The following is a 14296-nucleotide window of genomic DNA, read 5'->3' as shown; positions in this document are numbered from 1 at the left end:
ATGTAATTGGCTCTTCTCCTGTGAGGCCAAAGTAACTGTGGGTGATTAAGGGAGCAATGTCAAAGGCTGGGAGAGTCTAAAGTGTTGAGGTTCCTTTAATTGCTGTTAAGGGAAATCTATTGCACTTGCTTCCTTTCCTGTGCACCTGCTGGTCTTATGATTAGTGTTTGAAGGTCACTGTGAACTGGAAATCAGCCAAGAAGATCAGTGTGATCTGGATTCTGGCAACCAGCCAAGGGTGTGATCATTCTTGGGTATATTAATTAGAAGGTTGTGCGTTGCTTTCTAGCTTTGATCTGAAGAAGCTCTGCTAGTTTTATTCTGAACTCTGTGCTGTATGTATGCTGTGAGTTGTACTTGCTTTGCATTTGAAACCTGCACCTTCTACTAGGGGTCTAGTGGAAGCCTGTACATAGTGTATATAATGAAACTGCCTTAATGCTTAGGAGCTGTCAGTAAAGGACTGAGGAGTCCGACTGAATTTCTTCCAGCACAAACTGCACTTGCCACGAACCTACACGCTTGGGAAGTTGCTCAGGTTTGGCACAGGCCAAACACCAACACAAAGTGAGGCTAACTCCTATAGCTTTCACATGGCCCTTTGCTTTCCTTGGGAAAACTTCACTCTAAAATTTTTGTCCTGTGGCCGCTGTCATCGTCCACCATAGGGCGCGAGTGAAAAGACTCAAAACCAAAGTTTAAGAAGGCTCTTCGCCAATGTGGCCACAGCAATTAAGCACAAAAAGACACATACGTCTCAAAGGGGAAAATAAAACCAATTCTCTCCCCCACAGGCAAGGATACTCTTTTATAACTTTTCTTAGCTATCCTTTGTGGAAAGTTCATACACACGTTTACACGGGTTGTACCAACCACAATCTTCCTGTTATTCTCGAAATGTTCTACACTTTCCATTTTTGAAGGTTACAAAACTGTTGCTGATCTTTATCTTAAACTTTTGTCTCACTACCTTGAGCATGCAGAAGCAAACAGAAATAATACGGTAGCGGAGGGCATGACCACATGGCAGGTATGCCTACACCTGAGCTGAATATATTTTCCTGTTGTTATGCATTTATTTCTAAAGGTCCCTGTTGTCCAGTTCTGGTTCAATAATTGTTCTTGCTGTTATCACTGTGTCTTGCCTTGTGGGGACCCACCTACACTTCACTTTCCCTAAAGGATATATTACAGGTTAATGTATGAGTCACCTGTAATCAGATCATTGGCATATAAAATGCAAAATTATGCAGGAAGTGACCAAGTATTCGTTTTATATCTGGGCCTGTTAAGGCCCATTGGTTATTTGAGTTTTTATAGTTCTGCTTGTTCCCATTTCCCAAAGGTCACAATTCTATCTAAGTTATGGAGGGACAGATGGAAAAATAAAAGTGCTTTTGGTGTCAGACACCAAAGGGATAAGTTTCATCGCTCATTCCTTCCAAGCGTAAAGGTCAGAAGCCCAAAAGGCATTTGAAAGGTCTTCCAAAATATGCCTGCTAATTATTTAAAATGGTAATGGCCATTATCACCCATGTCACCTTCTTTGGAACCCATACCCTCCAATATTTCTCTGATGAAAATAAGGGCATCCAATTCCATAATGATAATTTTACTATTTATACCCCACACATCTTACCGGGTGTGCTTCCACTCTGGGCAGCTTCCAACAAGCATAAAGACATAATAAAAGATTAAACATTATTTTTTTTTAAAAAAAACAACCCTTCCCTATACAGGATTGCCTTCAGACTGCTTGGGGGGGTCGGATAACTCCATACCCTCCAGTGAGAATAGGGGCTACTATGCCTTCCAACATTTATCCATTGAAAATAGGGGCATCCAAATGAAAAGTGGGACTTTCTGGGATGAAATCAGAAACTGGGACAGCTTCTCTAAATCAGGGATGTCCCTGGAAAATAGGGGCACTTGGAGGGCCTGGAAACCTGTATCAGCAAGAGTTGTTGTTGTTGTTGTTTAGTCCTTTAGTCGTGTCCGACTTCGTGACCCCATGGACCATAGCACGCCAGGCACTCCTGTCTTCCACTGTAAATAGGCCATTCAAAGTAGTCTTTTTTGTGAATAAATGTGATTATCATTGCTTTGTTTCCAGGTGCCCCTCCCCACATTTTTTATCATTAAAGGTAAAGGTAAAGGACCCCTGACAGTTAAGTCCAGTTGCGAACAACTTTGGGGTTGCGGTGCTCATCTCGCTTTACTGGCCGAGGGAGCCGGTGTACAGCTTTTGGGTCATGTGGCCAGCATGACTAAGCTGCTTCTGGCGAAACCAGAGCAGCCCACAGAAACGCCGTTTACCTTCCCACCGGAGCGGTACCTATTTATCTACTTGCACTTTTGACGTGCTTTTGAACTGCTAGGTTGGCAGATTCAAACCGCCGACCTTCCGATTGGCAAGCCCTAGGCTCAGTGGTTTAGACCACAGTGCCATCCACGTCCCGTTTTCCTTATCATTAGGTAGACACAAATGGTGAGTACCCAGAGGCACTTTTCAGGTGAACAGTGATTCCAGAGACTTACAAACATGGCTGTGAGATTCATGAGGATTTTAACCTGTGTCACTAAGAGTTCCCATAATTTGGGGGGGGGGGGAGCCATGAGTGACCATTAAAGGCAGTATCATAGCACTTTATACAGATGGTGGGAATGTATAAGCTGAAATAAGTCAGCAAATCCCTGCCTTGAAATTAGAAGCCACCTCCTGAGACACTCCAGAAGGATGCTGTGTCCAACAGTATGGAAAGCCACGGAGAGAACAAGGTGGAAGAGCAAGGTCACTATGCCCACATCTCTCCCAGGATAAAGGTCATTTACTAGGTGGGCAAGGCAGTTCCAGTGCCATGACAAGGCCAGAAGCCTGACTGGAAGGGCATCAAGGCAGGACAGTGGGAAGGAGGATCCCAGACAGAGGATGGCGAAGGGATGGGAGGCATGCAACTAGACGTCCTCCTCTGATGGTGTCCATGAATTAGTTGGTAGTCTGCTCCTGAGCTACAGTGGTACCTCTACTTACGGATTTAATGCGTTCCGAACACACATTTGTAAGTCGAAAAAATTTAAGTCAAATCCCATAGGAATGTATTGGGAGAAAAAAATCCATAAGTAGAAGCAACCCTATCTAAAAATTCGTAAGTAGAAAAAAATCCTATCTAAACCGCGTCCAAGATGGCGGACGGAGCTCCATTCGTAAGTAGAAACCTTCGTAAGTAGAGTTATTCGTAAGTAGAGGTACCACTGTATTCAGGGCCTTACAAGCTGACAATTAGTAGGTTTCTTCTATAAATACAGTGCATTGTCCCGTGGATGATAATCCGACAACTCTGAAAATTCGTGGTAGGAACTTCATGCAAAAGGGAAACACTATATCAAGTATGAGCTTTGTGCATGCACACGAAAGCTCATGCCAATGACAAACTTAGTTGGTCTCTAAGGTGCTGCTGGAAGGAATTTTGTTTGTTTGTTTGTTTCACAAGCAGGGCTGGTGCTAGCGTTTTTGGCGCTCTGGGCAAGATCACCTTCTGGCACCCCCCCCCCCCCGGCCAATCATATTTCAAACACAGATGTATTATACTGTAGGAAGAATGAAAAGCAAAGAATTTGAAATTAATTTTTTAAAAATTGTGAAAACAAGTCATAAAACAATTTCTGATTTATTTTCTCCCTGGATCCGCCTGCGCCCGCCCTCGTCCCTGGCGGCAGCATGAGCCGGTGGCACTGCACAGCCAAGGAGAGGCAGCCAGGGAAGGGCTGCACGCTGCGCCTCTGCCTGCTCTTCGCCATCCTCCTCCTCTGCCTGCTGCAGTTGGGGCTCCGGCACTCCTGGCTGGGACACCGCTGAGCCCGAGCTCGCCAAGGAGGCGTGCAAGACTCCTCTCCCGCTGTGGCGGGGGCGGGCGGGGGCGGGCTGGCCAGCGCCCCCTCCATTTCGGCGCTCTAGGCGACTGCCTAGTCCGCCTAAATGGATGCACCGGCCCTGTTCACAAGCATTGATATAGTGTTTCCCTTTTGCATGAAGTTTCTACCAGGAATTTTGTTTGTTTGTTTCGACTACGTCAGACCAACACAGCTACCTACCTGTAACTAGAACTATGGAATGCTTGTGAAAGAATGGCTGAAGTGACCTTGGGCAGAGTGAGCAAGAGTTACAGCTAAAATGTTTGGGGGGGGGGGCAGAATTTGAAAAACAAGCTATACTTACTATTATTCACACCCTTGCAATATTATCTGGAATTTTCCCCGAAACATTACGTAAATTCCTTTTGGAAGATTCTCTGAGCTCAGTATCCTCCGCTGTGGCAAAATTTTGTACCTTAGCTATTAAAAAACGTAAATCTCTTTTATGGAATAAAATATTGTAACAATTTGTCCTGCCCTCCGATTATGATATTGCCGATCTTTTGTTTGGAGTTGTGTTGTTTTGTATTGCTGGCTCTTGCTGTAATAAAATTGACTGACTGACGGACTGACTATTATTGATGAGAGAGAGAGAGAGAGACAGAGACAGAGAGGCAGAGACAGAGAGACAGAGAGGAGGGGGAGGTTTACTTGATTTTTGGCTGTACACAGGGATGTAGAGTGGCAGCTGGTGGGTAATAATATTGGTAAATACTGGGGGGTGTTATCTAGAGATTAATAGAGAATATGAGCAGCAACACGGGTTCATCTTGGACATATCTTATAAGGAGAGTGGGAAGCCAGTTTGGGAAAATTGTATTCATTAAACTAATTTGGGAAGATTTGTAATAATTAGGAAAATCAATAAAAATAATTGGCCAAAAATAAATAAATGGCGGGGCCAGTCCTGTCATAAGGCAAGACTATCAAAGGCTGAAATTGGTGTCTGAATGGTGCAGCAAGACATAAATAATAATAATAATAATAATAATAATAATAATAATAATAATAATAATACATTGGCTCCTACAAAGCAGATTGCAGAAATTCAATAAGAAACATCATTTTCAATTGATTGTGAAGTACTAAACACTTGCAGTCATTTTTACAAGACATCTGCTGTGATGACAGTTAGGTTATTACCCAAGAGAAATCATCTAAACATTCATATAAAACAGTGTAGAAAGGTGAGGATAGGGATAAGGCAAACAGATGGCTAAATGTTTCCTTTATTTATTCCACAGTGACATATTTGATGGTTGTGTGGACCGTTTGAAGACACAGTTGCTGATTTCATTGCTTCTGCTGCTCTCAAGGAGGTTTGATGGGACATGCTCAGAGTTACTATTAGTAATGCTTTGTTTTTTATTTTGGAGACCTGAAAGAGTAAACATGGAAATTTGTGACTCTAGAAAATGCTGAGGAAAAACTTTAAAAAACCTACTGCTCTCAAATAACGGGTAACTTTGACCTAGCTCTGAAAAGCTGTCACACCACCACACATCTGCTCCCATCTTTGAGGTCAATCTCATTCGCCTGGCACTTGAGCTCTGGTGGTCCTCTGCGGGATTCTATCCCAGCAACGGTCCGATTTACACAAGAGGCAGTGACAACCATCAGCTTGAATGGCTTTAAATGAGGATTAGACAAATGAATGGAGGATAAAGCTATAAATGGCTACTAGCCACAATGACTACGTTCCACTTCATAGGCTGTATGCCTCTGAATACCAGCTGCTGGGAATGGCAAATGTTCAGAGTGCTGCTGGGCTGATGTTCTGCACCATACCGGTAGGCATCTGGGCTGGCTACTGTGGGAACAGGATGCTGGACTAGGAGGGCCTCCTACTGCAGGTTCTTCTTATGACTCACTGCTCGTGCAAAGAAAGAGATTACCCAGCCATTGAGACCAGGTCAACAACATTTCAAGGATATTGGTTTAAGAGATGTGTAGATTGGAGCTGAACCTATCCCCTCAGCCAACCATTTCTCTCCTGCAACCCCCTCCTGCTATGCAATTTACCCTTTGCAAATACCCACTAAAGATATGTACTCATCTGGATAATGTTTATTTTTTTTCTTTTTGCATTTTATCTGTCAAGCTTTGCAACTCACTTTCTGCAGCAGGAAACCCTTTTACTGCACTGGTGAAGGGAAGAACTACCTGGAGGACATTTACCACGAGTGCATTTACCTCCTCGCCATTTGCAGTACTCCTTTGGGTCTCTGCAGAGGCAGAAAATACATTAAGTGAAAAGGTGCTAGTATTTATTTATTTGTTGTTGTTGTTTAGTCGTTTAGTCGTGTCCGACTCTTCGTGACCCCATGGACCATAGCACACCAGGTACTCCTGTCTTCCACTGCCTCCCGCAGTTTGGTCAAACTCATGTTGGTAGCTTCGAGAACACTGTCCAACCATCTCGTCCTCTGTCGTCCCCTTCTCCTAGTGCCCTCCATCTTTCCCAACATCAAGGTCTTTTCCAAAGATTCTTCTCTTCTCATGAGGTGGCCAAAGTATTGGAGCCTCAGCTTCACGATCTGTCCTTCCAATTAGAGCCTCAGCTTCACGATCTGTCCTTCCAATTTATTTATTTATTTGATTTTTTTTTTAAAAAAAATATTTATTTATTTATTTATTTATTTATTTATTTATTTGGTAAATGATTGATAGTTCTTCCTCTCAAAGGGGCCCAGGGCTACAGACACAATGCAATGCAATTAAAAAGAGAAAAACAACAACTATTTAAAACATATATATCAGCTAGACTGGTGACTGGGTGTGGCCGCCGGGACCATATAACACCTGTCCTGAAAGACCTAAATTGGCTCCCAGGATGTTTCTGAGCACAATTTAAAGTGTTGGTGCTGACGCTGAAAGCCCTAAATGGCCTCGGCCCAGTATACCTGAAGGAGCGTCTCTACCCCCATCGTTCTGCCCGGACCCTGCAGATCCAGCGTCAAGGGCCTTCTGGCGGTTCCCTCCCTGCCAGAAGTGAAATTAAAGGGAGCCAGGCAGAAGGCCTTCTCAGTAGTGGAACACCCTCCCATCAGATGTCAAGGAAATAAACAACTATCTGACTTTTAGAAGACATCTGAAGGCATCCCTGTTTAGGGAATTTTTTAAAATGTTTGATGCTCTGTTCTGCTTTTAATTCTGATGGGAGTTGCCCAGAGTGGCTGGGGCAGCCCAGCCGGGGTGGGGTGGGGTATAAATAAATTACTACTACTACTACTACTACCACCAAATATGCTTTATAGCAAAACTCAGATCTAGGGTGATGAAGGAGTACAAAAACAGAAATGGAAGGGTACACCCCAGAAACATTGCCACCCAATTAGCCTGGAGGACCATTGGCCCTTCAGTCAAAGGATATGACATTCCATGGAGGACTCAGTGCAATCAGAAACCCTCCCTCTCCATTGCAGTGAGAGACTAATGGAGAAGGCTATAAGCAAAGTAAGACCTTTCAGTGTGAGTGGGCCTCACAATTGCACACAACACTGAGGCTCAACATGTTACCTACCGAAGAAACCTCTGTGCCCCTGCTTTGACAACCTTTATGTGCTTAATCTAGGCTTCCTCAACCTCGGCCCTCCAGATGTTTTTGGCCTACAACTCCCATGATCCCTACCTAGCACTGACCAGTGGTCAGGGATGATGGGAATTGTAGTCTCAAAACATCTGGAGGGCCGAGTTTGAGGAAGCCTGGCTTAGTCCCTCAGCCTGCCTGGTACCACACTCTGCGCCCAGCCTAGCTTCTACCCTGCTTTGCATGGCAATGATATAGCAGGAGCCCATCTTGCTAGAGTAATTGGGTTCCCCTCCCCCCAAAAGTTTAAGGCAGCCTTCCCTGACCCAGTTTGGTCTAGATGTTTTGAACTACAATTCCCATCATCTCGTGGAACTTGTAGTCCCCAAGCATCTGAAAGGCATCAGGCTGGGGAGCACTGGGGTCAGGAATTTGTTGAATTGCTGGGTATCAGAAATTTCTCCATCCCTACACAGCTGGCTCTTCCTGATCAAAGCTCCCTACTGCCTTTTTATTCCCTTTAAAATCTCCACAGAACCAGCACCTTTATAATATCCTGAACTTCTGTAAATCCACATGTTTCTTAAGTGATTTCTAAATTCAGGAAAGCCAGCCCAAGCATGTCATCATGCTGCAGGGACCCATTATTCACTCTCCTTTCCTGCACTAACATGTCTTATCCTACAATCCTGCCAGCCCACATTAATACACACTCTCCCCCCCTTCCATAATACTCTCCCCTCTGCCATGTAACCTGCAATATTATGGATTTACTTTTTACAGCATATGCCTCTGCTTCCATTCTTACAGTATCCATAGAAAACAAAGTGTTCATCACAGCTAGTTTTTGCTAAGCATCGACCACCCTTCTGTAAACATTTTGCTTGCTTGATGGATGTAGGCTGTACATAACTGTACACGAAACCTGTACAAGAAACATAATATACCAGAATCAAATAACTGGGCAATTTCTCATTCAATTCCTCTTGAATATCCTATAACGGCTACATTATTATTATTATTATTATTATTATTATTATTATTATTATTATTACCTTTAAAGCAAAGCCTCCAAGCAAATGCTGAATCTCCCAAACAAGTTGGACATTTGAGGAAATCTGAGGGGAGCAAATAATACCTCAAAAAAGCTAGTGAATTTTCTAAGACTGTTTCTGAACTGGAGGTCTGCATTAAAATATAAACATAAGGCTTACAGTTTCGCTAAAGGTAAAGGTACCCCTGACCTTTAGGTCCAGTTGCAGACAACTCTGGGGTTGCAGTGCTCATCTCGCTCTATAGGCCAAGGGACACATACTATTTTGGTATGAGCTTTCGTGTGCATGCACACTTCTTCAGATACACGAAAGCTCATACCAAAATAAAAACTTAGTTGGTCTTTAAGGTGCTACTGAAGGAATTTTTTTTATTTTACTTCGACCCAGACCAACACGGCTACCTACCTGTAACCAGAACTATGGAAGGCACCACATTGAGCCGCATGAAATGGAAGTCCATCAACCTCACCAAGAAACTTGCACAGGTACAAACTGACACCCTCTTTCTGTCTAAATGCAAAAACCTGGACATTGTACCTAAGGGTCTTAGAATTAAGAACCCTCTTCAATCAACTTATCCCACAGAATATGCTAGAAAACTATGCCACACTTTATCTAAGAAACTGCTCAAACATCTTATCGGTGTTCTGTATTCCAAACAGAAGTTAATAAAGGTATCTGAAGAAGTGTGCATGCACACGAAAGCTCATACCAAAATAAAAACTTAGTTGGTCTTTCAGGTGCTACTGAAGGAATTTTTAAATATTATTATTATTATTATGTTGGGAGCTGCGCAGAGTGGCTGAGGAAATTATTATTATTATTATTATTATTATTATTATTATTATTATTATTATTATTATTACTACTACTACTACTACTATATTTTGCAAGACTGCAAAACGCTAGGTGACATCACTTTAGAGGATGCATCCTGTACATAGATGACACATTGACATCCCACTTCTAAATGGCCTCCAACGTCTTCTTAGCATGCTATAGCTATATCATTTTAAAATGAATTTTTCAATTCTCGATGCATGCCTTATCCGCAGAACACAAAAGCACCCATGAAATAACAACAGCTAAAAGGCAGGCCTTCTTCATGGCTGAAGCCTGACCAGGAGATCAAGCTGGACAGCATCCGGACAAAACTGAGGCAGAACACTGTGAAGGTTCTGTGTGTTATGAAAGACTGCACTGCTCTTTCCCTGCTCGGTGAGCCCTGCGTTCTAACAGTCCTGGTGCAGTTAGCATGACAACCAGAACTGTTGGTGTGTTACTGCTTAATAAGACACAGTCGGCAAAACAGAGGAAATTCTGCACAGTACAATAAATCAACAACTGAAAAGCCATGTCAAGCATGCTATCTATCGCAGATCTCCATTTGGTGCAAAGCACTGCTGGTGCAAAAAGACTGTTGAGGGGGACAGACTAAACGGCCTAGAAGATTGTAGTTAAGTGCTATAAAAATCTTTAAAATATATAAGAGAAGGGTTGCAACTCTCTGATCGTAAGAGCCACAAGAATGACGCTAGGGTTTCAGTGTACTCCTGCACTGACTAGAAGCTGCAAATCGGTTTCTCCTATCTAGATCAGCAATGGGGATCCTGTGGCTCAACGATATGAAAACCTGATGCGTTAACGATCCTGATACAGTAAGAACGACAGCCAGAACTGTTGGCATGTGCCTGCTCAAGCAGACATAATGGCCAAAGGGAAAGACATTCGGTACAACACACAAAGTTGCAAACAAGGCCAGGATTCACTGAACTGGAAATCCATGACAAGCATGCTATCTATTGCAGAGCTCCATCTGGGGCAAAACATTGTGGCTAGCCTGATGCAGACAGACCATTGCCAGCATGTTACTACGGTGCTGAAACCTTTGCACTGCCTGCTCATATGCTCTTGGTTCAAGTTTCTTATATTGATCTACAAGGCCCTGAACCATTTGGGTCTAGGGTACCCTAATAGTCACTGATCACTGAGGTCTTTGCTGGAGTCACTGTTAGTGGTCCCCCATGGCTCAAACACATGGTTCATATTCACCAGGGGGCAGGCAATTCAGTATTGTGGGCCCAGTTTTATGGAATTCCCTTCCATTTGAGGTCAGACAGGTCATCTCCATAATGTACCTCCAGCACATACTGAAGTCTTTTTAAAAATTATTATTCAAATGAGCATTTTAATTGAAGTTTTCTAGTAGTTTGTTTTATTTTTTATTTTTATTATGAGCCTAGGGCTTGCCGATCAGAAGGTCGGCGGTTCGAATCCCCGTGACGGGGTAAGCTCCCGTTGCTCGGTCCCAGCTCCTGCCAACCTAGCAGTTCAAAAGCACGTCAAAGTGCAAGTAGATAAATAGGTACCGCTCTGGTGGGAAGGTAAACGGCGTTTCCGTGTGCTGCTCTGGTTCGCCAGAAGCGGCTTTGTCATGCTGGCCACATGACCTGGAAGCTGTATGCCGGCTCCCTCGGCCAATAATGCGAGATGAGTGCCGCAACCCCAGAGTCGGTCACGGCTGGACCTAATGGTCAGGGGTCCCTTTACAGCAGCCTTTCTCAAACTTGCAACCCCAGATGTTCATAAAATCAAAGAATTGTTGAGTTGGAAGGGATCATCTAAACCAACCTCCTGCAATGCAGGAATCTTAACTAAAGCATCTCTGACAGATGGCCCCTCCAACCTCTACTTAAAAACCTCAAAGGCAGGAGAGTCCACCACCTTCCAAGGAAGTCTGTTCTACTGTTGAACAGCTCTTACTTTCCAAAGGATCTTCCTGACATTTTGTCAGAATCTCCTTTCTTGTAATTTGAAGCCATTGGTTTGTGTTCTACCCTCCAGAGCAGGAGAAAACAAGCTTGCTCCATCTTCCATGTGAGGTATTTGAAGATGGCTATCCTATCTCCTCTCGGTCTCCTCTTCTCCAGGCTAAACATACTCCACTCTTGAACTACAACTCCAATCATGTTGACCACTGGCCATGATGGCTAGGAATGACGGGTGTTATAGTCTAACAACATCTGGAGACTTAAGGTTGAGAAAGCCTGATTTAGACACTCTTGTAGTTAAATGGTATGAAAATCGTTTAAATAAATCAGTAAGAGAGTCCCATTATTATCATCACCACCACCATCATTACCATTTTGCTCTTCATCCAAAGATCACAGGGCAGTTTACAATATAAAAACATAAAAATGCATACCATAATAGCATACAAAACAGTAACCCCCACCCCACCCCCACAGGGTCACCTTACCCCATATGTCCAAAGTCAATCATGGAGACCATCTTCCAGAACACTCTTAGTGGTCTCCCATAGACCAGAAGCATGACTCATGTCAATAGGGAATCCTACCTTCTGTATCAAGGGTCCAGCTCTTGGAATACCCTCCATTTAGAAATCAGACAAGCACCGTCCCTGCTAAATTTCAGACATTCAGGTTAAAACACTTTTAAATTCAGGGGGCCATTGTCCCGTGATTGCTGCTCTAATGTTTTATTATGCATGTTTTTAATTTTCTTTGAATTTTGTATCATGTATGTGTTTCCTCCTTTGTAAGCCATTTTGGGGCTCAAATATGCAGAATGCCATAAATTCCTGGCTCATGTTATATGCACCTATGATTTATTGGCACTTATATGGTAAGTGCCCATGAAATAACAACAGCAAAAAGGCAGCTCGTCTTTTTTGGTTGACAGTCAACCAGGAGATGATGGACCAGCAGGTCACAAATGAGGCAGAGCACTGTGAATGTTCGCTGAGATTTAAAGTACTGAATGTCCCACCTCCTTATAGGGTTCCATGGCATAAGGACAAGTAGGCCAGTGTTTTAACAGTCCTGATACATTAAGAGAGAATGACAGAACTGTTCTCATGTTGCTGCTCAAGAAGACATAGTGAGCAAAAGAGAGGAAACTCTGTACAGTACATTAAACTGACAACTGGCCAATGTCTTTAAGAGAGGATTAGAATAATAAAATCAGAGAATGGTAGAGTTGGAAGGTACCCCGAGGGTCATCTAGTCCAACCCCCTGCAATGCAGGAATCTCAACTAAAGCATCCATGAGAGATGGCCGTCCAACCTCTGCTTGAATACTTCCAATGAAGAAGAATCCACCACCTTCTGAGGGAATCTGTTCCACTGTCTAACAGCTCTTACCATCAGAAAGTTATTCCTAGATCCTTTTTACTGTACTACATCCAGGTGTCCCCCATCTTATATTTGTGCAACTGGTTCTTCCTTCTTAAGTGGAGAATCTCCCTATTGTAAATCATTTTGTTAGCTGGAGCCCCATTCTTCAATTTGTTAATTTCTTCAGCTCATATTTAATTAGACAATCTCATGAAGGATATGAATGTCCGTAGCTACAAATCATGATGGCTATACTCTGCCTCCATGATCAGAGTCAGTATACGTCTGGAAACCACAAGGTGGGATAGTGCTGCTGTGCTAAAGTCTGAGTTGTGGGCTTCCTGTGGGCGTCTGTTTGTCGACTGTGAAAACAGGATGTTGGACTAGTATTTTCTAGTAAGGGGGATTCACAATATGGCAGAAAACAAGTATTAAGGACACATATAAATCATCCTTCTGTAGCTTTATAGTCCCTAACATGCGTAGGTGGGGACAAGACCACCCACCTTTCGCAGTGGGCAGCGTTGTGGCTGGGCATCCAGGCCCTCACTGTGATCTGGCTTGGGCGATCCACTGATCCTTACTTGCCGCTTGCGACTGCCTGGTCTGGGTTTTCTTTATCCTGTATAATCAGTTACTCTGCTCTCTGCCGCCTGTTGCTTCTTACACCGAAAAGAAGGACACCAAGAACTCTGGCCAGAAATTTCAATGTTAGTAATAAATCCTACTCGCGAGTTACAGTCAAATAAGGTATGTATTCTGGTAAGACTAACAGTCTTGAACAGAACAAATGAATACAAACAAGAAATGAGCTTCAAGTTCACTCGAGGATATGTAGTTTGAAATAAATGTTACAACTTAGAAAATAATAGCACATTACAGTGTAACGAGACACAAAAGATATCAACTAATAATATCCGTAAATATTAGTCCGATTCCAAGAGCGTTCAAAAGGGTTGTTTTATATAGAGCCGGGATGCCAAGTCAGTTCAGTAGAAGAACCCAGGACAGGGCCCTCTTTCGATGTGGACGTCTTCGTCAGCTAATATATGAGGTCATGTTGACTTGTCAAATAGAATTCTATGTTTTTCAAATATCGTGTCTGAGTTTGTGGAGATCAGCATGTATCTAAATATTTCTATGTGTTTCTATGTTGCTTCTTCCCTTTTTATTTCCCTGTGCCATTGGGTTGTACCGTTTCTAAGCTAGGACCATGCCATGACCCCAACAGGGACCCCTCGGGGCACCCCTATTTGATGTAAGTCATAGGGCTCCCCCTTCTGGTAGTTTACCCTTAGTTCGACTCCCTGCAGATGGGCGGGAGTCAATATACAGTCATACCTCGACATCCAAACGCTTTGACTTCCAAAGGTTTCGACTTCCGAAGTCGACAACCCCGGAAGTCTTTTCACCACGCGCTCCTGGTGCACGCATTCTGCACCTGTGCGAAATCGCGCTTTGTGCATGCGCCGACCACACGCTTCAACATCCGAAAACCTCGACTTACGAAGACTGCCGCGGAATGGATCGTCTTCGTAAGTCGAGGTACCACTGTATAGCCTGGTTTCACCCAATGCCTAAGCCAAACTGTTCACATCTGTAACCAATAAAGTTGTGGCCTGTTTTAGCCCATAATCCTAAATACTCGGGTCTGTTTTTTTAAA

The sequence above is a fragment of the Zootoca vivipara genome, chromosome 3, assembly GCF_963506605.1.
Source record: "Zootoca vivipara chromosome 3, rZooViv1.1, whole genome shotgun sequence".
Taxonomy (NCBI): Eukaryota; Metazoa; Chordata; class Lepidosauria; order Squamata; family Lacertidae; genus Zootoca; species Zootoca vivipara.
Note: the sequence above shows the minus strand (reverse complement) of the source record.